General features: G+C 37.2%; 1 protein-coding gene across 8 annotated transcripts in view; it reads left to right on the top strand.

Annotated features, from left to right (window-relative positions):
• Positions 1-27567, top strand: part of DLGAP1 (DLG associated protein 1) — a 416642-nt gene that overhangs the window by 98490 nt on the left and 290585 nt on the right. For 3 of the 8 annotated variants that reach the window (XM_083823961.1, XM_083823963.1, XM_083823960.1), the window contains exons 1-2: positions 11418-11514; positions 23636-23795. The exons of 1 other annotated variant lie outside the window; for it this stretch is intronic. The gene's annotated coding sequence lies outside the window, so the exon portion shown is untranslated. Of the gene's footprint in view, positions 1-11417; positions 11515-23635; positions 23796-24345; positions 24440-27567 lie in introns of those variants that run through there. 4 more of the 8 variants (XM_083823958.1, XM_083823965.1, XM_083823962.1 and 1 more) reach the window with 2 other exon arrangements.

The following is a 27567-nucleotide window of genomic DNA, read 5'->3' as shown; positions in this document are numbered from 1 at the left end:
CATCTGCCAAATCCCACAAGACACCTTAGAGGAGCACATGGAATTCTCTACAATCTGTCTGTGGGTATGTGGTTCCCAGGAAGCATTCCCCAGCCCCAGGAACACAGGAGCACAGGGGACAATTCATTGTTCTTGTTTTGTGTGTCTTTGTTTAATTGTAATAACTGGATAATTGAATTTGAGTTTTTTGGGTTTGGTTTGGTCTGTTTTTTTTGTTTGTTTGCTTGTTTGTTTTTGTTTTTGTTTTGCTGCTACAGTGGCATAAAGCAGCTTCTATCATCCCAAGAAAGCATAGTGTATAGGCTGTTGCATAAGATGATGAATTGTAAAATGCACTCTTCATTAATGAACTATAAAAACCTAGGCCACTCTAACTTCCTGAGTGAATGCCTCCTGAGTATTAACAGTTCCTATTTATTTGCTAATAGATAAATTAAGTTTTACAGAAACATGAATGAATAGCACAGAACCCCACAGTGTGCCCCTGTGGTACATGCCATCTTGTCTTGCAACATGTCATTTGCATGCTTTATAGTATTGGTTTTTTTTTTCGTATGGTAAGATGAAAAAAATATAGGATGCCTTTTGTTAGCATAACTAATGTATGTAAAAGAATTAAATTTGGTAATGTTTTCGCAAAGAAAAGGAAATCGCTTTGAGAGTCATTTATTTTATTTTATGAAGTCTCTGGACTTAAAAGTGTAAATCTGACTTTATAGTGGGTGATTTCTAAGCACTGAGTATGAATTCAACACAAGCTTCATCAGTGGCTGATGTTCTTGCTAGGTGTCATCCATACGTGAAGGTGGTATCACAAGAAAAATCTGATATTTTATCATTCTGAGTCTAGTCCATTGATTTTTTCTCTATTGATTAAAAATAGCTCTGAGGCAAAATTCTACTGTAAAGGAATCAACTTGGCTATGGCACAAAAATTTTGATTGAATGTGAGGATAAAGCTGCACAGCAGCTTGGAAGAATGTGTTTGTTCACCTTTATTACCTTAGTGAGTGATACCAACCATAGCTGAGAGGTCAAATAAAATAAAAGCTTTCTAGACTTATTCTTGCAGGTGCCTCTTCCATTTTCTGCCAAGACTCTTACTCATCTCTGTTTCCAAACGGCAACAGAAGCGGGTACCACTGCAGACTCCACTGTGCAACTCTTGTGAGGAACAAAGAGCTTGTTTTTCTGCTTCAGCTGAATGCATCCACTAACACTAATGCTTCTAACTTTAAGAAAGCTCTCTTTTATGATTGACTATACAGCATTATATAATCTACATTAAATAGGCTTTCATCTTCTCACTGCTGCTGTGTTCAGTGTTGCATTATTCTCACCCCAGAAGAGAACTCCTCTTTTAGTTTTCTTTGCCAAACTTTCCAGCTTGATGGATACAATTTTGATTACAGTTTTTACCTCATTTAACCTGTCTGTTCTGAATATTTTATAACAAGGAATGGTTTATTTTTATGATATTTTCTTCCTTAATCAACATGTCACTCTTGCTAGACAGTATAGTCTTTTTGTTTTATGTTTTCAGTTTTCGACTTCCATCTGTAAGATTTGAAGTTCTGCAAAGAGAAAATGCAACTCCTTTACTTCCTTCCTATCACAAATTTGTGATATTTTACACCAATGGATCCTTCATTTTAAGTATAATATTTCTAAAGTAATTTTCTGTCTATAAACTTTTAACTGAAGCCCATAAACGGAGTGGGGAGGAAGAGTGACTGGGTGTCAGGGAAGGGAAGGGAGAGGAAATGAAGTAATAGCCATGAATAAGGTGTGGATGATTGTGGTTTAGCAGAGTGCAGATTTTTCTAGAAAGACATCCTCAATGCCAACATTCTTTGATAATATGGAGGTAAGAATATGGTGGACTCAGCCAGGAAGGATCAGTGAATAAACTTTATCTTCAGAGCCAGGCAATGTTCTTCAAGCAGTGGCTAGCATCTGAGCCAAGGAGGCAATTTTGCAACTCATATCAAAGAAAATCTGTTTTATGTCTGTGTTCTATGAGAAGCACTAGTTTGTAATAATATTTATCATAATGTTGGCAACTGCTTGGTAGTAATTCTATCAGCTTACTTGTTTTGGGAAGCCCAGCTCAGTGAAGTAATAAATAAAATAGACAGTGCTGTGACATAGGCTAGGAGGGTAATAAGAAGGTGTCTCTTTGAATTCCTTTTATAGTGACAGTGCTTCATTTCCAATTTTGTGCAAATAATGAGAAAAAAATTAGTAATGTCAGTCATTTTTCATAATGGAATATTGCTTTTAAGCATATAAGTGCTTACCATAAGTACATACCACAAGAACTTGTATTCTTGCCAGACCAGGGTCCTCATTTTGTTACTCAGTAAGACTTAGCTCTTTGTTTTTCTTTTTCATGAGTATTTATTTCACTTATTTAGGGTTTGAAAATATAGGGGAATTACTTTCCCATAATGAATTAATTGCAGTGAAGACAGAGGTAGCGGCTCTTAATTGTTAAACAGAGCACTTCAGTTTTGATGAAAAACATGAACTTTAATTAATCTACAAGTATTTAGAGCAATAGCAACAACAGTAGAAATTGTTAAATAGAAAAATGTAAAAATCAAATATTTTCTTTTTCTTTTTTTCAGTTCTCTAGTGCAGTAGAATAATTGTCATTTCTAACATTCTAAGGATTTAAGGGAGTAATTTATCATTTTAAAAATATCACAAGATGCATTCTTATTTGCAACAGATTTTTAAATGGTTCTTAGACTGGACATTAGGAAAAATTCACTGGAACAGGCTCAATAATATGCTTTAACTTTTGGTTATCCATGAGCAGGACATGCAGTTGGACTAGATGATCTTTGAAGGTCCCTTACAACTGTTCTGTTCTGTTCTGTTCTGTTCTATTCTATTCTATTCTATTCTATTCTATTCTATTCTATTCTATTCTATTCTATTTAAAGGTAGTACCACTGTTGTAAGTTAACCATGTGCTACATCCCCTTTAACTGCACAAGCCTTCGTAACACTGTCAGAGATGGGAATACGGGAAATAAATGTTGGAATACAAACATCAGAACTGACAAGAACAATTTTAGTGGGACCAGGGTAATGTGTGCTTGAAATATGTGTGAGTTGTATTAATAATATACTTATCTACATCTCATCAAATACAACTCTGATTTAAATAATTAATTTTTAAATAAAATCCTCATGTCTTGTGTAAATGTGCTATTAAATTTCAAGAACATGTTGGAAAGCTTCCCTATTTTGCCTCTATGTATCTAGCCAAATCTGCCTTGATAAATCCAAATAACCTGGCATGTTTCAGCATGCCCTGCCAGCAAACCAAACAAACCCAAGACAGAAGAAAATAAGGTGATTTCATTCTGTTGATAGAACATGACAGTACACCAAGGCACAGTCTTAATATAGCTCAATGAAACATTCTTGGCTAACCCATGGTATCCCTTTTGTTAGCAGGTTTTCACAGGGTGTGAGACTGGACTAGGTAGTTAATGTGACCTCCTCTCTATATATGTTGTTAAATTTCGTATAGATACCCTTCTCTTCAGCCAAGCTACTTCATTCAAAATCATTTCCTTCCCTCACAGACAAAAATTGGTGTTCATAGGTATGGCAAGATCAAAGTATTTTCATTGTACAAAGCCACTGTGATGGTAGGGAATTCACCATCACCAGCCAAGATTGTCCTAACAGGCAGCTGAGGACCTGTGCTGCAGCAGATGGCTGAGGAAACGCTAAAAAAAAAAAAAAAAAAAAAAAAAAAAATGTAGGAATAAAACTAAGCACAGAGATATAATGATTCTCTGATGTTTTATAATCACTGAGGATCTGGCCAGAGATTAGATAATGACATAAAGCTGCAGAAGCTTGCATGATGGGGATCACACAATTGTGAGTTAGACTGTGCTGGTAGAACATCTAGTTCCTAGGTGGTGGTTCTCCATTTTGGTAATTATATTTTTGTTTCTTATTACAAGATGAAGGAGAAACCTGAATGAGTACACCTGTGTGGTTTTGTGTTGAGACATTTTATAATGTTCTGAAAGGAATTCAGGAATGAAGCAGTTTGGATTTTGTGGGGTTTTTTTTATCATTATTATTATTTGTTTGTTTTATTTAGTATTAAGATAATGAAATAAATTATGTGTGTAGGTACAAGAAACAAAAGTTATTGAAGATAATGTAGACAATAAGACAGTTTTTATTTTAGCCAATAATTATATTTTAACATTTTTCTTTTGTTACAGTCTTTGAATGTAAGGTAAGCATAGACAAATACATGACCGTACAATGACAATCCAAGATAGTATGTTGTGACTTCATTTGTGGAAGTATCTGTGTTGTACATCTTTTTATTATGTTTAAAAATATTCATGCACCTATTCTGATGCATAGACTTAGAGACTCAGCAATGTTTAAATTAACTGTTCTTAATGTCTCCTACTTACCAGGCTGGTAAAGTAGTAAGGACAGGGTTTTGTCTGAATGGCAGATGTTGAGGAGTTCAGCAAGAACCCCTTATGTATAAGGTTATGTTAAAATTTGTATCTAAGCAATGTTAAGTAGTTACAAATTAGCTGAATATTAGTGCTGAAATGGTCACTCAATTAAACTTTGGTTATAGAGATGCCCTGACTGAGTACTCTGACTATAAATGCAGTCCATGTTTAAAAGGTGTGGTTGGAAGCCACTAGTAAATATTAAAAGTATTCTATACAAGGACTAACATTTGTCTTATAGATGGTTCTCATTCTTAAACTTCTTTTGAAATAAGCAAAGTTGTTTTATAAAGATTCAGGTTTTAAAAGTCAGTGAAATAACAAATGTAACAATATCCCTTTCTTTTTTCCTTCTTCAGGAAAATAAAGAAAAATAATGTATCTATTCTCCTTCAAAATCTTTTATTAGTTTCACCTACCTGCAAAACTTCTACCCGATAGCATAAAGACGTTTTATCAAAGCACTGGGGAAACCCTTAATTTTCAGATTGTAGGAAAGTTAGTAACATTCTTGGTGACTGCAAAAATTAATATTTTGCAATGGGTTATGTAACTTGCTGCTAATACAGAAATGACTTGGCATACGTGTTTAATGGTTTAACCTGTGGTGATGCTTGAGGGCAACCTCCAAGCCTTAATGCTAAACTCTAATTAGTGTAGACAAGATCACAGCACTGGATTTCATGGGAGTGAAAGATAACCTGCAGACAAATTACCACTGAAGTTACATGACAGGTCTTGACAGTGTGTTCAAATCATTTACCAAAAAAAAAAAAAAAAAAAAAAAAAAAACTCCATCGACTCCAATATTTACTAAGAATTTGGCTACCAAAACATTTTGCACCCAATAGGGTAGCTAGACTTCTGGGTAAGTACAGTAGTAGCACTGTAGCTGGAGGGTTTGGAGGGTTTATGGTAATTCCATAAGTAGGAAAGTATCTCTGCAAAGGAGAGATAAACAGCTAGTAATCCTCATAATTCCCTACTGATAGCATATCCATCTCTGCTATAAATTAGAAAGCCCAGAGATTAGGAAGGCTAGGCAGGGTGTAGCTCACAGCATTAATCACAGTATTAGGACAGCAGCGTGCTCAGATTCTGTGTCCAAAGGGCTGGTATTTCTCTCTAGGTTAAAGTGACATAATGTAGTTTGGAATACATATTGATCAAACTGCTAATGTAATGCGGAGATGGTTTTCTTGAAGACACTGTTATATACTTCTCAAAACTAAGCTATCAACTGTGGACTTGGGAATAATGCATTCATTTTCACTGTGAAAGTTGTAGCCGTGATTTTGTAAGCTCTTCAGGGTTCCAAATTGTGTTTGTTTTTTTTAATATGTGTTTAGCGTTATTTAGATGGAATTAGGGTCAGTTTGTCCTTAAACCTCTTGGTACTGGGAGAAAATTGCACAAATAGTTCTGATCTGTTGGTATCTGCATGGGGCTCTTAATGCTGCATTAGTAATGTAGCCATTGTTTGTGTACAAATTCCTATTTAAATATAAAATGTGAAAAAACTTGAAAATTTTGAAGTTAGTTATTAGTTCGTAGAAGTACATGGTTGAACTAAATTTCACTGTGAAGGTAGTCAGATGCAGAAAGAATTGTGGTTTTGCCACCATAGTAGTATGGCATATATTCTAAATCCTATGCAACTTTTGATCTAGAATATGTAATTCTAAAAATGGATACTTTACTCCTGTGCTTTTTATCAGACAATTTATGTGTTCAGATCTCTGCTCTCTCATTTCAAAGTCCTTTTGAATAAATGCACAACTGTACTGTGGGAATGTAGTTACTGTGTGCATTATTGTCACTTCAGTCTTTGACGGGTCTAGTTCAATAAACTGTCGCTTGAGGAAAAGTAAGTCTTTTCTAAAATTGGCTTTTTTATTATTTTTGAAAGAAACTTTTTATCCTTGCATGTACAGCAGCAGAGTACAAGGTTTTCGAGATAGCGGAAGTGTTTCCGTCATCTTGTTTGTGTTTGTTTGGTTTGGGGTGGCAGTAGGGTTTCTGGTGTTGCAGTCATGAGAAAGACAAAACAAGGAATTTCTAGAGGAAGGAACTCACTAACTACATTATGAAAGATGTCTTCTTAGCAAAGTGATGAAAACATTTTAATGCACTTTTATAGGCAAAAAGAATATTACGTCTGAAAGAATTATAGGGAGAAAGAAAAAAATTGTGTTTGTTAATATTTGAAAAGATATGAATTGACATCCAACTCTTAAAAACTGACAAGAGACAGAAAAGCACATTGACAAAAGAAGCACCTTTTTATAATCTGCACAGAGTAAATTGGACTCAGAAGAAACTATAGCAAATTTGGGCATTCAAGTAACTGCAAATAAATGTCTTCAGGATGACAGCATTAGACAGAAGACAGTCTCAGAGAATACTGATACAAGAAAGACAAAAGAGATGTTCATGTAAAAGCAGCTGGAGCAAATACACCCTACAGCATAAATGTAAAGTTCACAACTGGAAACTATAGAAGATGTAGCAAAACACTAAGCCTTGAAGTGCAGAAACAGTCTACCAAGTGGCAAGACATGTATGCAAGAGATCAGTAGAAAGACATTTTGCATGCAAAGGCATCCAAAAGGGAGTTGTAGCTCTGGATGAGAGCAAATAAATCCATTTTCAACAGCATAAAAAAAAAAAATTATTTGTATACAGTCAACTTAGGATTTACACAAAATGCAAAATGTCAACATGAGCATAATAATAGTCTGTTCTACCCTTCCACCAGTCAGATGTTTAAGAACAGCAGTGAAGGTTTTAAGGCTTTTGTATTATTTTTTTTAATAATGTATTGATGGACTTATCTGTCACATATCAGTCAATACTGTTTGTGTCTCAGGACTACAACCAGCAGAGTTTCTGATAGGAAGGTGAATAAGAAGTGTAGCATAAGTAGCAGTAGTTAAGCTTGAACAAATTGGGCTATATGAAAGAATGTGACAGAAATTAAAGTTTGGTGGCACTACTTTGAGCTTTTGGAAAAATTGGCCAAAACTGTTATGTAACAAATGAAATTCTATAAATACTTTTAGAAAGTGATACGCTTCAATCTTTAACATTTTCAAACACTCTCAGAACAAATTGTGTGTCCGACTGTGTAGTATCAGGGAGTAAAATTCTCACCTTCTTTACTTCCTCAGATAAACTCAGCAAGTGTGAGAATACACCTTGGAAAGATGTTCAGATCCCTCTCTTCCTTCCAGAATACTTTTAGTGGGGAAAAAAAATGCAGTATCAGTTATGGCCATTTCAATGCAGATAAGCAAACATCATATTTATATCTATGGATCTGAGGCATAAAAATTATATTCCACTAGTATTTCTATGTCTATAATAATATTGGAGTGCATGTGTAAATGAATTTATAGGTCCATTTTATTCCAAATCATTCAGCATTGTGTAGTCAAAGTACTACGTCCACTAATTCCATGGTGTACCGAGTTCTGACCACTTGAAAAATTAAACTAAAAGTCTTGTCCAGGGCATCCTGTATATGAGAAAGGCTGGTTGATTTTCTTTGCTCTAATTTGGTATCATGTAGCAATTCTGTAGTTAAAGAGAAAGAATGCAGGTTTTCAGGGAAGTATTGAGATGTTTTAACAGTCATTTTCTTTCTGTAAGCTGTTGCAATATTCACTGTGCATTTCTTCCAAGCTCAGCATAAAGTAGGGAAAGGGCACTGTAACCACAAGGTCTTTACCTGTGCAGCTGTGTTTTGTTGGCTGGCTAGCTGCAAACTGTCCTGAAAAGGACACATGTCCTTAGGAAAGAATGTGTCCCCACATAGTTGTAAAGAATATTGTAATGATCAACAGAGGGCACAGTAAGCTTACAGAAGCAGCAGGATGGTATCCCATACCTTTTCAGAGTTGACTTACTAACCTCTCTGAAGTTATTTTGGGGAGTTTTAATTATTTATTAGACTTAATAAGCTTCACATTTGCTTTTGATTTTTTTCCAATTCCTAAATTTGGGCACTTAATTGCAATATAACAGCGATGGATATATACATTGCCTTTTTGCTCCTTACAATCCTAGAATCATAGAATCACATAATGGTTTGGGTTGGAAGGGACTTAAAGATCACCTAATTCCAGGCCCCCTGCCATAGGCAGGGACACCTCCCACTAGACCAGGTTGCTCTAAACCCCATCCAACCTGGCCTTGAACACCTCCAGGGATGGGGCATCCACAGCTTCTCTGGGCAGCCTACGCCAGTGCCTCAACACCATTTGAAGAATTTCTTTCTTATATCTAATCTAAATCTACACTTGTTTATTTTAAAACCATTACTCCCTTTCCTATCACTCTATTATTGACAAAATAATGTAATAAAATAAACAATACATTATTAGCCCTAAGAAAGTGGGAGAAGAACAAGAGGCTAACCAATGAAACTTTGTGTAATAGAGTTATAAACAGTGATGGAGCAGATGGTTGCACCATCATGAACGGAAGGAACTGGTGAGACATAACTTCTTCTGTGCAACAAGGTACCTGAGCAAAGAAGTCCTACCAGGACAACCATGCAGCTTCCAGAGACTTCAACCATTGCATGTGCAGTGGACCTGCGTGGTGTCATGTGGACTTCTGACTCAGATTGCAGATAACTGGCTCATTGTGTGATACAGGCACACCTTCAGTTCTGGTTATAAATATTACGTTCATTTTCTGATAGCAGCAGTTAAGTTGAAAGGAATCACCTTTGCTAAGCTTCAGATATGCTCAGGATATCCAAATCGGGATACCAGTCTTATAAACCTACAAATGAAAGATCTTATGTTAGTTCAAACGCAGTTAAAAAGTTTTCATAAACTTCAAGTATGATAAAGTCTGTATGATCTTTTATTTAACTGACCCTCTGGAAGCACAGCTGGAGAACACAGAAATGACATTTACACTTACATCAAACTGGAATACTGTGTTAGGTACTTAGTCAGATAGTTGGACTGAATTCTTCAGTGTAATATGGCTGTAGAGTTCACTGTAATGTAAGCACAAGTGGTTGGTAATCTTATGCCAGGAATAAATAAATTGAGCAACAAAAAGGTTTTAGAACATGTCAGAATCTACAAACATTAATTTATGCAAAGTTATGTGTCAAACTCTAGTTGCTAAAATTATGCATGCATACGGTAAGGCTGTAATAGTACATGGCAGGGCCCACAAAACACCTGTGGAAAGGAGTTACATGTATTCCTAAAGGTTATTGTTTTAAATGTGGTGCTTAAAGTCTTTAAAATAGTGAGAATTCCTTCGTAATCAGTCCCCTTACTGAGTGCTCATTAACAGCTATGTACATAGAATGGCATTTATTTTCCAGGAGAAATTTTAAGTCTAACAATATAGATCACATCCTGTTATTCATTTACATGAGGTGATTATGTTGGTTTGAAATATAACTGTTTCCATGAACATTGTAGATATTTTTCAGGTTAGCAGCTGCCAGTCTAAAACTTGTCTCCTTTGAGCCAATGGCGTTGTAGCTACGTTCTATCAGAAAGTAGTCACAAACAGATTGTGTAGAGACCCTGCTGTGACTGGATAATTTTTATGCATGAAATTTAGACTGCTATATCTTGAAAGATGCCTTTTCTAAGTTTCTGAGTCAAGTGCTTTATTAACAGAATCCCTTTCGGAAAGATGAAGTGGTCATTACTCTGCTTCATGGAGTTTGAAAGCTTTTTTTTTTCTCCCAGTATTGTAAGGACATTTGTCTTCTCCACCATCTTCTTAAGCAGTTCTCATTCCCACAATACCTTTGAGCCTTGCTCTGCTGAAAATCTATTGTATGTTGGTTGCATTTCACCTACCATCCTGAAAATAAAAAGTATTTTTGTCAGGTAGTTGCCCATATCATTTCTGGAAGTTCAATGTGGCTCTGCCTTGCAGAAGGAAAGCCAGGTTGGTATCTTGGACAGCTCAGGACTCCACCCCATTTATCCCTTTATAATCAGCGTATGGAAAAGTAGGAAAAATTATGTATATACAAATTGCCTTATTCTCTAGAGTAGGAAAGCAATGATTTTCATTGTAATACTTAGTCTCGTCTCCTTTCAATTCCTGTTAGCTCTTTGCCATATTGAATTTTACAAAATAAAATGGATTTTTTTTAACATACTGGAAATCTTTTATAGTTGAGAGCACTTTGATGAAGAAAAAATAAGAAGGGGAAATGAGCATTTGAATAACACTTTTTTCATATCTCTCTTTAATTTGGGGAATGTCTGATATTACCTACATTAAGAAACCTTGAGTCTGATTTCATCTGGGCCTTCATGTGTGACAATATGAGACTGTGGAGGGGGGACGTCTTTTGCTTTGCCTCCTGCAAAAGTCACATTTTCAATCCTTCAGACTAAAATTTAGAGGTGAGACACACTACTACATCGTATAGTATTTTGTAGGGGCTAAGTTCCTTACAAATATAGCACTTACAAGTAGTAAGCTTTAAGGAGTTTGGAAAAAAAAGCAAAATGCAGTTAAAGGTGGTCTGAAATTAAGAAGATGTATCAAACAGAAAGGCTGCTTTAGAATACAGATATTCTAATTTGGCTGTATGTATTCTGAATAGCTGTTGTAGTTCACCTCAGAAAGACTGATTTCTCAGACTCTAAGACTAGGCAAATGTCAGCCCCTGCTGAGTTCTCAGGGCAGCAGTCTGCATGGGTAGGTAGTTACCAGTGCAGTTAGAAAACTGTGCATCTGAATCCAGAAGCAGAATTTTCCCTCACTTGCAAGGCTTGTTTTAGTTGGTGTCATAGGAGATTGCATTGCACCTCAGGCAAGAAAATGTGACTGTTTAATGCTGGAGACAGATCTCGTGTTTAAGCGCAGAATCTGAAGTGTAACTGTTGTTTGTTTTTATTTTAGCAGGGAAAAAGAGCAATAATCCCAACTGGCAGTCCAAAAATAACCAGATTGGAGGGTGGAAGGAAAAGAAGGAAAAAGGGAAGAGAAAAATGGAGAGGTAAATTGCTATTCTGTAGCCACAGTTCCCTTGCAAGGAGGAGCAGAGAGGCATTATTCTATCAGCAGTATGTGTAAATACAGTGTTTCAGTGATGTACAGTGTCTCTGGAAATGAGGAGCAGAGACACCACTGCCAAGCCACAGCATTTGAAATGGTTAATGAGATATGTGAAAGAGAAAGAGGAGGACACCATCTCCTGTTCCCTTCTGGAGGTGTTAATATCTAGTGGTCAATTGTCTCATGAATTTCCTATATAACTTCTGAATATTGGACTATTTCTCTTTCTAGTCCATTACTCACTATAATGTTATCTCTCCCCATTTCTTTAGTACCTTCTAGTCTCACATATATAGTTTGATTTGAGCATTGGGAAGGACTGATTCTTTGCAATGAAAGATGGTAGTGCAGCAGCTGATTCTTACTTGTCACTCCTCTTGACCATCAGATGTGTTGCGGATGCTGTGGGATAATGGCATGTTTAGGTCCTGATGTGCTGATACTGTACATTTTCTTCCCATTTGTGAAAATGATACACCTCAGCTGCAATGGAAGGAATGTGAGCAATCCTGAGATGAATTTTCCCATTTTTTTCTGCTTCAGAAGAATTGAGCTGTGATATTATTCGGGCACTAGAAATGAGAAGGCAGAAAAATAGACTCCAAGGCTCCAATGGCTGTCTGAATCCACTCTTGATGGCTATTCCTTTTTCCTTCATGAAAATAAATTTCAATGTTTTCTTCCTGAACATTTTAAAAATTCAATCTTTTCTTCCTGGAAAGTACTGATGCTAGGAGTTACATTGGCTGCCTTTTTAAATGTACAGGCTGTAAATACAACACAGTGGGATATTTCAGTAGTAATGCATATTTCTTTATACTATTTTACTATACTGTATAGCTTTGTTTTATATTATATATTTGAGGTTTGGAACCTTTCTTCTAGATTTTTTATTATTCATTGCAGTAAAGGTACCTAGTTTTATCCAGTCATTACCGCCCCTCCCTTCCCCATACACCCCATACTGTAAAAGAATACATGGCAATATGTAATGCTGCTATTCCTTCAAAGTTGAGCGGTATGGAAGAGGCTGAAGTAACCCAGTTTCCACGCAAAGACTGTAAATGCTACCCCTTGTTTTATTGCAGAATTAAATGCAGAGTCCTGCATCTGGGGAGAGAACATTGTGCACAGACTGGGAAGCCAGCTGGCTAGCAAGCAACTTTGTAGGTGTTGAAGGTACTCATGGACAATCACTTGTGCATGTCAGCAGCATGCACTTGCAAGAAAGGCAGGCAGTCCTGTCCCAGCCAGTGTTAGCAAGTGTAGCCAGCAGGTCGTTCCCCTTTATTTGGCACTTTTGAGACCACGCTGGGAGAACCATGAACAGTTTGGGGCTCCCCAGAAAAGGAAAAGCACCGATATGCTGGACCAAGTCCAACAGAGGGCTACCGGGGGAGCTGGAGTATATATGAGAATGTATAAGGTGAGGCTGGGAAAAACAGGTTTGTTCGACATAAAAAAGATGGTTGATGGGAAGTCTTATTGCTGTCTTCAACTATCAAGGGCATTCTTCTCAAATTCTTCTCAGAGGTGTGTACTGAAAGGACCAGAAGCCCCAGAACAAAGTGAAACACGGGAAATTAAGACTAAGTAGGGGGAAAAAATTACCAAGGGTAAAATGACTGGAGCATATGTCTAGAAAGGCTATGGAAGCCTCCTTGGAGGTAGGCAGAACTCAGTTGGACTTGCTTTGAGACGGACACTTGGACACAGATTGTTGCCAATTTACATGGTTCTGTGTGTACTAGTGAAAGGACAAGAAAGCAATAAATTGGATTTCCAACAGGACTACGTAGTATAGGAGGCATCTCCTTAGTTAGAATTGTATGGGTGTGTAATTTTGCTTTATTTTATTTTATTTTTATTGCTGAAACAATTCTGGCTCTTATTTTTGTCTTAACTTGCTTGAGAACAATTCTGTAGTTTCTCATTTTAAGATAAGTTTTGATTATTTGTATGTTTACCAGAGTTACAATCATAACAGTAAATCTTCTGTCTTGTTATAACTCTAGCAACTGATAAGGACCTTAATGATACAGTTTGTAAGCTTTGATCAGTGAAGTAGATAACAAAATCAATTTCTGTTTTGGGTTTAGCTTGGATACTGTCTGTACATAGTAGAGATGATTTACACTTATCTGTGTCTCAGTTTCTGCTTCAGGCTCTCAGCAAGTTTGAGCAGATATGAAATGGATATCAGAAGCTACAGCAATATTTAGAAGTCTCTTTTGAAAACTGTGATCCTAGAGTCTTGCTTTTTATGTGCTAATTTTAAATTCTGGAGGACAAGATGAAAAGTAACCAGTTTTCCAAACAGCTGAGACTCAAGGTAATCCAGTCTCTGATGGCATTGCTTTGAAAGAAAAGTGCAAAAAAGTGCATTTTATGTAGCTTTATTTTTAAAGTCATTCACTTGCTATGAACCCATTTGCAAGATGTTACTCAACCCTCTGGAGGCTGCTTTCATTGACTTTCTTGAGAGCAGAAGTTGCTCAGCTGTTTACCTGCTTTGAGCCCATACAGGCTGGGCAGCTGTCCAGTTAATGAAAAGTCTCCCAAGAAAAGATTTTCTTGTACCAATGTGACTTGTCCATCTCAAAGGGTTTGTTTATTGCCACATCAGCCAGCTGTACATGTTGGCCTTGCACTGTGGACAAGGTGCTCAGCGTCTCACCTACCCTCAATTTAGGACAGTTAATTCCACCTGCAGTAGTCTTCTGGTAGCCCTTTTATCCTGGGAGCCCTCAGAGCAAGTTGTGAGCTGAATGAACTATCCTGATGGTGGTGGATCTTCCACTGATCTATTCACATAGAGGTCATGCAACCCTGCTATGCCAGGTCAGGTCAGACTTTCTCCATATGTTCACAAGTAAGATGCCAAGAAATACTCCGTCTCTGCTGAAACAGCTTCTCCAGCATGCAGCTTGTTCCCTTTCCAAACGGTCTCTGGCAGGCAGGGCGCTAGGAATGAACTGCAGGGATTAGCCTAGCAGCAGCTGCCTTCTTCTTTTAGAGGTGAGGGCCCATGGACTGGGCACGGTGTACGTATCCATGCTTGCTACACCCAAGGCTTCTTGAAACAATGGTTGCAGCTGTGAGTGTGAGGATGGATGTGTGCAGAAGATACAGTCATTTTGGTAGTGAGGATAGCCTTTTGGTGTAGCTGGCATGAACTATGTAAGGCACCCTGGTAGGACAGCAGTATGGCACTGCACGCTACACCATTTCAAAATTTTGTAATTTTTTTCCATTTAGTTGGGTAGCAATGGAAAGTGCATTTGGTCCTTCTGCTCCTACTCAAGACTGTCAGTGATTCTGGAAAAGGAGAGAGACCATTCCCCATGTTGCTGTCATTTGTATTATCCTGAGACAGGGGGGAAAGCGCAAGCACTGAAAAAGTGAACTGAAAGAAGGGAATGTCTTGTGTAAATAAACTATTTTTGTGTGATTTTCTAGCCAGTACATGTTCTCTCTTGGATAAGTCAGAATTACAATTTTTAAATAGTAATTTAAAATTATTACAATTTTTAAATAGTAATTTAAAATTAAGCTAATATTGAGCTCATATTTAATCAGTCTTTAAAATTATGTTAACTAGCATTACACTTAAAGAAATGCTAATGAATTGCTACTTCCCAACACGTATATATCTCCTAAGAACTACACAGACTGCTGTAAAGGAATTGTGTCATCAATTTGGACAGCTGACAAGGCATATGGCAAACTCTTTTATGATGCCTGTTATCTGTAATGATAGCTGTTTGTGTAGCGGTGCTCTTCACTAAGCAAGGGTAAAGCAGTAATGCAGTAGTTGCTACTAAGTGGAGCAAACTGCAAAAGGACCAAAAAAATAAAAATAAAAAACACCATTGAGGATCAACATTTTAGAAATGGAAGGAAAAAGAAAAGCAGTGCAGTCACCCAGGGGAGTTTCTATAGCAGCAGTAATCTGAAACACTCAGGCACGTTGCCAAGAGCTCCAGTAGGTTGTTAATCAAAACTTCCAAGTTTCCTGCCAATCCAAGGTTCTGTCAGCATCAGAAAGGAAAACTGTCATATAATGATGGGATACTTAACTTGCATAAAGAAAATTTTAAATTTTGGTGAGGACTATTCTTATCCTTTGTGTGTGTGTGTGTGTGTGTTTTTTTCACCTTATAAAAATAGACTTCCCATTGGACTTTTAGCTGAAGTAATCCATTAATACATTTAACATACAGGATACATTCTGATACACTTAGAGAGTATATTCCCTTTTATTGGCTGCAATTGGGTGTTCCAGTAACAACATAAAAATATTAAAATTCTGCCAAGGAACAGGGTAAGACAGCACTGAAAAAATTAAACACGTGTATATGTAAAGCAGACACTTTAATTGCAATGTAAAATTTAAGTAAACTTGGTATAAGCACTCCAGTTATCTGTATAGTTAACAATAATATATAGCTTTGCTTCAGGCATTGAATTAACTGAAAAAATAATGTCAGCCACTTCCTGTTTATAGGGATAGTTGGCTTCTTAATATTATCACGCAGTAGGCATTTTTTTCAACTGATGCTGACAAATCCCATTATCTAGGAAATGTTTCTATTGCATAAGCTTAACAACAGTGAAGGCAGAAGTGATTTCAGTCTTTTCCGTCTTAATTTTCCGGGTGATGGATTTTTCAGTTCTCTCCAAGGAGGAGAAAATGGCAGGACATAAAAGGAGAGTGTGCTCTTTGGCATGATTTTCTCTTCCTGCCACTTGCCTGGCAGAGCCTCTGTGGTCTTGGTGAGGGCATCAGAATGAGGCAGGAGGGAGGCCAGGAGGCAGCAGGGGTGACCACTGCTATTCATTCAGAGAGCCTCACCCCAGTACCTCAGAATTCCCTCTGCCAGTGATGGGGTCAGCATTAATTCACATTGCCTGGCACATTCTGGGAGGAAATTCACTGTTAAGGGAATGGCTTAACTGTATGTAGGGATTCTGGTGAGCCTGGAGGTGTGTATTGCAGGAGCTGTGCTGCCATAGAAACTGAGAGATGATGCGTAACCATTGGCTTTCCATGTAAATAGCCATAATTGCCTCTGGCCTGCATAAATGTTGGGGGAGGGAGAGATTTATGGGGGTCAGGAGGAAAGTTGCCTCTTCCATGACCCTGCTTCCCAGAAAAGCTGTATTTCAACAGGATTCTTTCAAGGGAGCTGCTAAGGTTATTGATGAAACAGAGCATCCTCTTTGGTGTTTGTGTTGTTGTTATTGTTGTTTTGGTTGGTTTGGTTTATTGGGTTTGGTTTGTTGTTTGTTTGTTTGTTTGTTTTTTAAATAACCCATGACAGCTGATTTGATCAAAAGCTTTTAACAGTATGGTTTTCAGCATGTGAAAATGGAGAAGAGGAATTTGCTGATTTGGAAGTAAAATATTGTGTATTGCTTTATAGGTCTCAAATCCCATGTTATAGTTATTATTTATCACCTATATTTCTGCTTACCAGAATTCCAGTGATTGGCGGTAGAGTCGTGAATCCTGTTAAGACCCCTGTGTGACATGATAAATCAGCCTATTATGGGGAAGAAGGCATGCCTAATGGCCCTAGGCAAAATTATTGTGAAGTAATAAGCCTAGGAAGCATAGAAACTTGAAATAGTTTCAGTCCAATATAAACACTCTATAACTTGGTAGTAGCTTTGCTTCAGTTTGCTACATTTTTATTGTACCTGTGTAGGAATTGTATGGCTTGTCTTGGTTCAATTGCTAATTTAGGGTGTTAAAAGAACCTACATATCTTAATGCAAATACTGGATGAATAAAATCAAGGTTAACAACTTCAGACTTTCCTCAAAATTGAGCTTTACCCAAGGGTTACTGGATTAATTTAACTGTTTTACCATTTTGACAACTCTCCTGAATTTCCCAGCTACACTTCTGTACAATATGGGGGTGCTGTCAATGCAGGTAGGTGTAAGCTAACATTAATCAATCATGTCAGGTGACAGCTGTGGACATTATGAGTTTCAGCGCAGGCTGGAGACCCCAAGTAAATAAATTGTGAGTAGAAAATATGGCTCTTGAAAAGCCTGTGGTGGAGCATGTTTAGCTATGAATTCAGTGCTGTTAGTAATTGCAAATGAGATTCATTTCCCTGTTTGATTTAGATTATTCAGCAGTTTGACAACTGGGAATCTAGTTTGAGCTACCGCCTGGGTGCCTTTTCTAGCCACTGGAAAAGCGAGGATACATCCCATCTTAATGTGGCCGGATGAAATTATGGTGCTGAATATCACTCTTGGATTATTACTAGCCTGAGTATGCTGCAGTCCATCACTGTCTCCCCACAAGTGGTTTCTGTTTGTGACCTTAAAATTCATGGCTGGGACTGTTGCTCCAGTAAAAAGGATCAACAGGTCACTTTTTGAAAGAAAAAAAAAATCCAATTACAAAATTATCAAAATTATCAGGAAGCTGTTCTGAAATCTTGTCCTTGTGACAGGATTCTTTCCTTTGCAGCAATGGATTTTTAATAACAAAGGTGCTTCATACTGGACCCTTTCTAACAAAATTCAGTAACCCCCATGAACTTTAAATGTAACGTAAATTGCTTTTTTTTTTTTTTTTTTTAATCTGGCAGACACTAGTGGTTTGATTTTCAGTTTTAAACAGCTGCTCCTTTTATGAGAAGTGTAGTGAGTTACAAATGTAAATTTCATCTAGGAAAAGTACATGAATTTTCTACAGCAATTGGTCCCCTGGTGTTCTGTCCCCAAAATGGGGATAAATTGGGACGTACAGGCTGAAGAAGGAGCATACCATTGAAATCAAACATGGTTTGTTTTTAATGTCACATTTATTGCACATCCTTGAATGATAAGGATCCTAACAATTCTTCAACATTAGGAAGGAGGAACATGAGAGGAGGTGGAAGATCACAGGTGTTTACAGCTTTTCCATGAAGATGACAGAAAAATCCTCGACTATAGGGAAAAAAAGAAAAAAAAAAGTTTTGTTCTAAGACCCACATTTGCAGTCATCACTGATTCATATCATTGTGTTACACATTTCAGCTGGGCTCCTATTGCCATAATTTCTACTAACAAGAAAATGAGTCTCTTCTCTGAATTGCATTTAATATACCATTTCTGTTTTTCACATCCAGCCCACATGGTGCTATGCCTGAATAAAAGCAGATTGGCTTCCTTTTTTATTCAGACACTCTGGCTAACCCTTATATACATAAAAGAACTACATTAAAGTTACCACCCACTGAACATACACATTTTTTTTCATGAATCAGGTCCAACTCCCGTTTAAAGAAAACTTGTTAAGTGATTGGCTAGTTTCTTCACATTACATGCAGTGACAGATTCCTTTCCACTTTACAGATCCAACAGCTATTATTGGGAGCTAAAGAAGCCATCTTCCTACTGATTCAAATGAAAAATTAATCTTGCCCCATAATAAGATTAGTGAATATTTACTGGACACTGAGGTAGTAAAGAACCACTAGAGATCTTGAGTGGAACATAAATAGATTACCTTTTATTGGGTCTCAATGAGAGGAAGCTGAGAAATATGCCAGCTGTTTAATTATTAATATTCAGTATAAATCAATAGCAAAATAGGCTTTGATGGTGATCTTCAAAAGGGTTTTAATCATTACTCCCCTCACAGACAGAAAGTAAGCCTGAACACTGGGGGTTTAGCTTGTGTTTCTCTGAACTGTATGGGAAGGTCACCACTGTGAAGTTGCACTTATTTTAATAGCAATAAGCAGTAATAGCAACACTCATTTTAGCATATTAGCATTTGAGGCTTCATTTTTACCACATGGTACACCTGGGTAATTCCAGAAGCACAGATGACAGACTAATGAACAATATTCACTTAAATCCCATCGAAATTAATTAAATTGTATGATAGGTCTGTGTACTGAATTTGGGCTCATGTGCTGCACATGCACTGCAAAAAGTGAAGTCAACCAAATATGTAGTTCTCCTTTAGGGTGGGGTTCTCTGCCACCTTTGAGGATAATGAGAGAAATTTCTCAGGGATACCTGTGGATTCTGATTCCTTCAGACTTTCACAGTTTGAATTTGCATACTTGTTTTTGAATTTTAGTTGATATTATAGAAAGCTACTGTAAGTAAGCCTCTTGAGAGTATATTCCCTAGTTTGTATACAAAAGATATTCTAAGTGTAGTGAGGCTGGGAGGAGGTGTGGGATATGAAACAGCGTGGGCAGGAGGAGCACAGTTTAATGCAAGACCTAGTGACAGTGCGAGAAAAGTATGTTAAAGTCAGTATAATGTCAGTATAAAAGTATAATGTCAGTACAGAGTAAGGGTTGCCAAAATCTCTGGGTCTTGAAGTCATGCTGTAAAGTGTTCAAGAGCCCCAGCTTCCTCCTGGATTCTCTACAGCTATCCAAAATAGGACCTTCTCTATTCCTGCTGTAAGTTCCCACCCCCTTATTCTATATTTCTACTTCTTCAACCAAATCCATATTTTCCCACCTTACGCCAGCTCCAGCTCTGTGTTGCCTGCCCAACCCTGCTTCTCATTCTTGGCACACAAGCTGTGCTCTTACTGGGTTGCCAACCTCCAGAACTGCACTCCACTACAGTCTCTGCAACTCCTTGCACAGATCCTCAGTCTTGAGCTCTGCTAGAAAGGCGTTCAGGGAAAACTGCTCCCCGCCTTTTTCAGGTTGCCTGATGTTCCTGCAGTTAGGTGATTGTCTGCCATGTCAATCCTGTTTCATATACTGTGTCTTTAAGTGTGAGAGTGGGCTGGGAGTGCAGCAGCTGGCTTCAGTGAAACACTCTGGCTAGTGGCTGGTGTCTGGATTTCCTTTCCAGGTCACCCAGTGGCTTGGAGGTGGGCTCACCGATGAAGTGATTAAGCCTTCTGATTTGCCTCAGGTGTCATGTAATAACATTTATCACATGCTGGGCTTTCTGATACCTCTTTTTTTTTTATGATGATGTAACCCAAACTGAAACATCATATGTAATTGTTCATATGTTCAATTATACTGCCTTTGCAGTTCTGACCAATATTATTACATTATAATTTATACCAGTATTTTTAGCCTATCTGTTTCATGAGCTTTAATATAAAATACTCTCATGGAGTAGTTTGAGAATCCGATCTTCAAAAACCTTATTTTGAAGTTTGTGCACTTTATGCCTTATATGCAATTTGCTCAGCAGGATGGCTTTTTCTGTAGTTATTTGCAGGTGTATTGATACTGGTCACAGGAAGAGATTTTTCTTTTTTTCCTTTTTTTTTTTTTCTTGGTAAATGAACCTCTAGCAGCTACAGTAAAAAATATTAGAGTGGATTCTTTTCTTTCTTTCTTCAATTACCTCCCCACATGCATGGTTTTCTATTGCTCTTGCAGTGCCTCCTTCAAGTCAATAAGTAAGTGGACCTCTTCCACTGCTTATGCCAGCCATGTATTGCTTGGTGTGGGGTTAATGGTGCACACTTATTGCTATTTTATTGTGCATTGTCAAGACAACATGAGCCTGTGCAGACTCTATCTTTTCAGCTTCAGAATATAAGATCTATTGCCTGCCCTCAAACGTGTGTCTGCCTCTTGAAAGAACAAAATACTTCTTCCACGATGACGTGATTAAATACATTGAGGCATCCAGATCATCCTACCATAATGTCACAATAATAAATCTTCCAAAAAAAAACATATTCCTCTGTAGAAGTCCTACTAATGTACAAGATGTTTGCTAAGGAAAATATTTTAGTACTATGAATCATTTTATTAGAGTTTTATCATTTTTCCACAAGGGGAACTCAGAGAATTATTCATCAGTATGGAATAGCATGAAATGAAATCCAGTTCCTTTTTTTTTTTTTTTATCATCTTAAATTTGACTGCTTAAAAAGGATATTTTTTTCAGTATTTTTGTTCATTAAGTCATACTTGGAAGTGAGTTATCTTTTCCATGCTGTGCTCTTTGCTTTTTCCTTTGAGTCATTTTTACTGCAGATAACACATTTTAGTTCAGCTCATTTACAGGACAATATTATGCTGATAGTGACATGTCACTTCTTAAATTCTGCACTGGATTCCTAAACTGACAAAGCTCAACAGTAAGTCATTTGGGAAGACATATTTCTGGTGTGTTCTTGCCCAGAGAAGTTGTGGATACCCCACAACAGTTCAAGGCCAAGTTGGACAAGGCCCTGGGCAACCTGATCTAATGGGTGGCATCCCTGCCGATGGCAGGGGTTTGAAACTAGGTGATCCCTTGCAACCCAAGCCGTTCTAGGATTCTTGAAACCTCCCAAATTGGTGGGGTGAATTCACAATTAGACTTGCTTATTCAGTTGTATTTCCTAAACAGTACTTTAGAGCAAAGTACTGATTCGCCACATGCGGTATTTCATAATGTATCAGGCAAGCTCACTTTTGTGAAAGACTTGATAAATAGTATCCAGTGGAATCCTTATTAGCCTAATCAGTGACAGTCCAGAGAGATTCCATCTGCAAGGGGTTGGTATAGCAAGCATATCTTGCTCTGACAATGTCCAAGCAGATCTTGAACTACATAATAAAAAGGTCAAGATCAGTGCATGGAATAGCATAAGTTGTTGTTTTTCAATTAGCTATTTTTAATAGAATAGAATAGTTCAGTTGGAAGGGACCTACAAAGATCATCCAATCCAACTGCCTGATCTCTTCAGGGCTAACCAAAAGTTAAAGCCTATTACTGAGGGCATTATCCAAATGACTCTTGAACACTGACAGGCATGGGGCATCAACCACCTCACTAGGAAGCCTGTTCCAGTGTTGACCTCCTTCACAGTAAACAAATTTTTCCTAATGTCCAGTTTGAACTTCCTCAGGCACAGCTTTGTGCTGTTTCTGTGTGTACTGACATTAGTCACTAGGGAACAGAGGCCGGCACCTCTCTCTGTGTGTCCCCTCCCCAGGAAGCTGCAGAGAGCCACGAGGTCACCTCTCAGCCTCCTTTTCCCCAGACTGGGCAACACAAGTGTCCTCAGCCTCTCCTCATAGGACATGTTTTCCAGCACTTTTACCAGCTTTGTTGCCCTCCTCTGGATGTGGAATGGTATTTCAGAACCTAAAAATATGGTATTTAAATTGGCCATCATCCTTTATGAAAAAGAACTGTTTTCATATCCTCAAATATTTAGCAGTCTGCGACTCAGCCAATTATCGTCTGAATCATTTTATTCCATTTTGTATCCAGAAACTGTAAAACATAAGGAAAATTGAGCTGTTTTAGAAGAAAAATGAAAGACCAAAAAGTTAGAGGAAGTGATTCTTTGTATAATATGCCTCTTCAGTGTATGCCCCATTACGTAAACTTTTTGTCTTAAAGATTGCTGTGTTCTTTTCAGCACACCTGAAAAATGACTTTTAGGTATTACATCTTCTGAGGGGCTTGATGGTATTCAGGATACTATGTTGTTTAGTGAATATATATTTTTGTTCTGTTTAAATTAGTAATTATTCACCAGATTTATTTTTTTTCCCTAATCAATTATTTTTCCTGGAACTTGTAGGAGTGTAAAAAATGTGTCTCTTTCATTGGCAATCACCAACACTGCATTGGCATTCCTAAATTTCCATCGGTGTCTGTAACTGGAGTTCTGCCATGCTGCTATGGCTGTTAAAGCAAGGTTGATTCATTTGCTTTTCTTTGGAGCTCTCCACATGCTTGTGGAAAGGCTTACCTCCTAGCATAGTCTATTTATCCTTTTTTTAGCTAGTGCTTACTGGCTGTATCTTGATTAGTGTAATACCCAAATTTAAATCTGAAGTTTGAAAACAAAAGTGGAGATTTTATTTAACATGAGCTAAGATCTAGGTGTCTAGCCAAAGCTAGTTGTTTAAGTAGTCTGCAGATAATGGTAAGAAAAGAACATTCACAGAGGGCGACTCTTCCCATTCTAAAGTACTTTCATAATTTAGAGTATGTAGAGATGTCTATTTCCCTCCATTTTCTGTTAACAGAGCCTTGCTTAGACAGAATGGCAACTTCAAAGATTAGTGATACCACTTTAAGCTGTATTTCCATGTTTCTTTCAGGTGTGCAAGACTGAATTGTAGAGGATGTACTGAGCATCACTGTCTGATTGATCAAGAGTGGCATGCTTTGCTGTTTCTGGAGAGGAAATAATCTAGCAGCATTTAGAACTATTGATTAATGTACATAGTTTCAAAAGTAACCTGATAAATGCACCGCCCAGTAGGTCTACTTTTGTAAATTGTATCCACCTGCAGCCTTTTTTTCACCCTATTGTTGTAATGCCATTATGTAGTATGAGTTGTAACTTGAATTGATATAACTTCTGGACACTGGCTGCAGCATTCACTGTTTTCTGTGTAATGCCTGGTAACATTTTTTAGTACTAATAAATATTAATAGCAGCTGTCAGAGGTAGGATAATAGGGCTATCAGCACTATCAGATTGTTGAAGATGCTTTTTTCATTCTGTGCTCTGGCAACAAGTGTTTTCTGTCCCCTTGATTATGACAGGTTGTCTCTCTGTGTTAACGAATGAGATGTTCATGGCCCCACTCTGCACGTAGCTGGCACGCATTAACTTTAAGCAGATGATTTGCCACATTTAAGTTGTTAGATCTTTGGATGCTTAAAACTAATATTACATGTAGAACCATTTGACAAACTGGTATCTAAATTAAAATTGCCCAGTTGTGAATACACAAGAACGTGGCTAGGAAACCCATGTGGAAATTCTTGTTAAGCTTCTGCATGTGCTATTTTTTTCTGATAGCTGCAGGCTGTATATCACTTTACATGTACAGGAGAGCTGCACAAAAGCTTGTTTGGCTTATCAAGGGAGGAACTGGTATCTGATATCCTTTATGGTAGGTGCTGTCTTACTGTTGCTGTTCGGGTACATCTTCGATATTCATCAAATATTGTCTGTCTATAGCAAACTAAGACGGTTTTGGTACATTAGAGGTCAAGCAGTTTGAGAATGTTGGTTGTCTCTTACCATAGCTGAAAGTATGGTTAAAGTGTGCACTTCTTGCAACTTTGCCTCAGTAATGTCAGTAATTTTCTATGAAATTTAATGATTTAGTTCATTAAAATACTTTGAAAATATTCTCAGGGTGCCTCATGTATGTCAAAGTTCACTTCTTTCCAACCAGTAGCTAAACATGCATTTTTATTTATTTTTTTTTCTGAAGACTATTTAAAATAGTCTTCACTTTGACTTCTTTATTTTTTGACTTCTTTTTTTTTTTTTTTTTTATTTTGGTTGTATGAATCATATTGCCACAATTACCATCATATGTGTTTCTATATTTCCTTTACTATTTGATGTACATAGTGCATACTAGCTGTGTAAGTAAATATATGTATAGTATTCTTACTTTTTGTAAGCAGAGTTTAATGTTGATTTTGTTATTTTTCTTTATATTTTCTTTTTAAGATTTTTTTTTTAATTTTTCTTTTTAAGTTGAAGTACATTAAACCACATTTATGATAAACTTTGATCTGAATACGTGAACTTCTTTGACATAATTCATAACTAGTAATTATAATACATATGTATATTTCAAACTTAGACAATTTTATTGATTTATGGATGTAAAAGATGACTTTAGGCAGCCTTGTCTGAATAAAAAGCTCTTGGAAATGCTTTATCAGCTTAGTCCACTAAGAAAATGTGCACATAAATGTAAATATATATACAACCACTAAAATGATGCACATACACTAAGAGATAATCATATATACGTGTGTGCATTTGCATATATACATAAATATAGAACATGCAAATAGCATTTGAAAATTGAAGAAAAAGAGCTCAATGTCAGAAAAAAAGCATACTTAAGGTGGCTTTAGGGACATTGGGAGATCTTAAATGCTAGGAATATATGTAATGTGCCTTTTTCTCAGTTTTTGTTTGTTTGTTTTTCAAAACGAGTTGAAAGCAAACCCCAGCAATTCCATGATATCAGAACGTACTGATATCCACGTGTGTGATAAGCATCTTTCACTCCTCAGGTACTTGCCACTAGTTTACAAACTAGTTTTAACAGTGAGTTGTCCTATGTGTACCTGCCACTAGAGGGGGGATGAGACACATGTTTTGTCACAAAGTTTGTAGATATTTGGTTGCAGAAAAAAAATGTCGGGATTCTTCATTTTAGGCTGTGTAGAGTATGTATGATTTTACGGCTTCTGACGTTGTGTCAGCTGGGTCTAATCCTGACTTCATATTAATAAAACCACAAAACAAGTTTGGTAGGAGCAGGTCTCTAGAGGTCATATGGTCCACAAAGCAAGGTCAGCCTCACAGAGAGAACTTCCAAGCTTAAGCAGGTTGCTCAGGTCTTTCTCTAGGTAGGTTTTGAAAATCTCCAAGGGTGGAGGTTAAATGGCCTTTCTGGGCAACCTGTGACCAGTCATGTCCACAGTGAATATTTTATTCCTGAAAATTTAATTGGAATATCTTTTGTCAAAACTTGTTTGCAACTTTTCATTGAGCACCACTGAGGAGAGGCTGATTTTGTCTGCTCTACAACTTCCCATTGCTTGTTTGTATACTACTGTAATATCCATCCATAGCCTTCCCTTCTTAAGACTGAAGAACTCGGTTCCTTCAGTCTGTTTGTATGTTGCATGCTCCAGCCCCCCAGCTGTCTTGGTAACTGTCAGATGGACTTGATCTAGCATATTAGCATCTTTCTGGGAAGCCCAAAACCTTTGCTCACACTGTTATGTGAAATGTAGGGTAAGTACAACTGAAGAGATTGTTCTTAACCATACTTTGCATGAGATTGTTTACCATTTCTCCAGCATAGCTCTTGATTGCTCTCAACAAGGTGAATTGGGTTCTGTTTATAGAAACAGGATTTTTTTCTTTCAAGTCATGAAAAATGGAGTTGATTTGTACAGAATAGATCAAAATGTTGGCCAAGAGATAAGCCAAGAGCTGCACTGTAATGTTATCACAGTATCTTTTTTGTTTGTTTTTGTTGTTTGCTTGTTTGTTTTTTTTTTCCCTGCACAGAAATACATCCAATTTTCTGGCCACAAGGTGGAGTGGTATTTTTCCCTACCTTCCATGTTGTGTAGCTAAGGGGAAAATGTACTTCCATGGAGAAGGAGATCCACTTAGGGAATAGGTTTGAGCTGATGCAAGAGTTCTCTGAATACAATGCATAAAGGCATATTAAAATGTTGTTATACGAATATAGTCCCTAAATATATTTTTTGGGAAAAAAAAAAAAAAGATAATATTACAAAGTATAATTCAGTCACATTCCATTAGAGGTTTCCAGTAATTCAGCTACAGGCTTATGGATCTCTTGACATGGCCAGATGAATCTTTATAGATAATAACTTACCTCCCACTTGACAGTCTGCAGCATCAAGTCCTGAGCCAGGCTTTTTCAGTACAAACATTAGGTGAATTTAACTCTACAGTCTTCAGGAAGAAGAGAAAAGAGGAGGAGGACAGGCAAGTGAAACACTCTGTTTAAGAGGTTTAAAAATCCTTTTTAAAAGTGAAAACGAAATATGTGATTCCAGCAGTGATACAGAACAAAATTAAAATATATCACAGACTCCTGTCTTACAACATTGGCTAGGAATATATATGAAGTGAACTATGTGAACCTGTACTCTTACCAGGATGGTCATTTTATGTAAATGACTAGGTTCTTAGTATGGATGAGAAGTGGGGGAAAGAATAGTGAAAATCATTCAAAAAATTGAGAGTTACAAGTCAGTCTGCTTGACAGGCTAAGCCAGAAATTCCCTTATTATAAGTCACGGTAGGACTCAGAGTTGAGTCATTTGGCCTTCCTTCTTATTTGGAAAACAGGATTGTTCGTGTATTTCTTGAGAGTTCAAAAGAAGTTGTTGACACTTAGATACCAAAATTGAGACTCTGTGTGTGTATAACAGCTGTGTTAATGCCATCTGCAATCGAGAGCTCTGGACACTATTACAAATTAAAAGGAAGATAAAGAAATAG

This window comes from Anser anser, assembly GCF_964211835.1.
Source record: "Anser anser genome assembly, chromosome: 2".
Lineage (NCBI taxonomy): Eukaryota > Metazoa > Chordata > Aves > Anseriformes > Anatidae > Anser > Anser anser.
The sequence above is the reverse complement of the archived record's forward strand: the minus strand, read 5'-3'. Positions and strand labels throughout refer to the sequence as shown.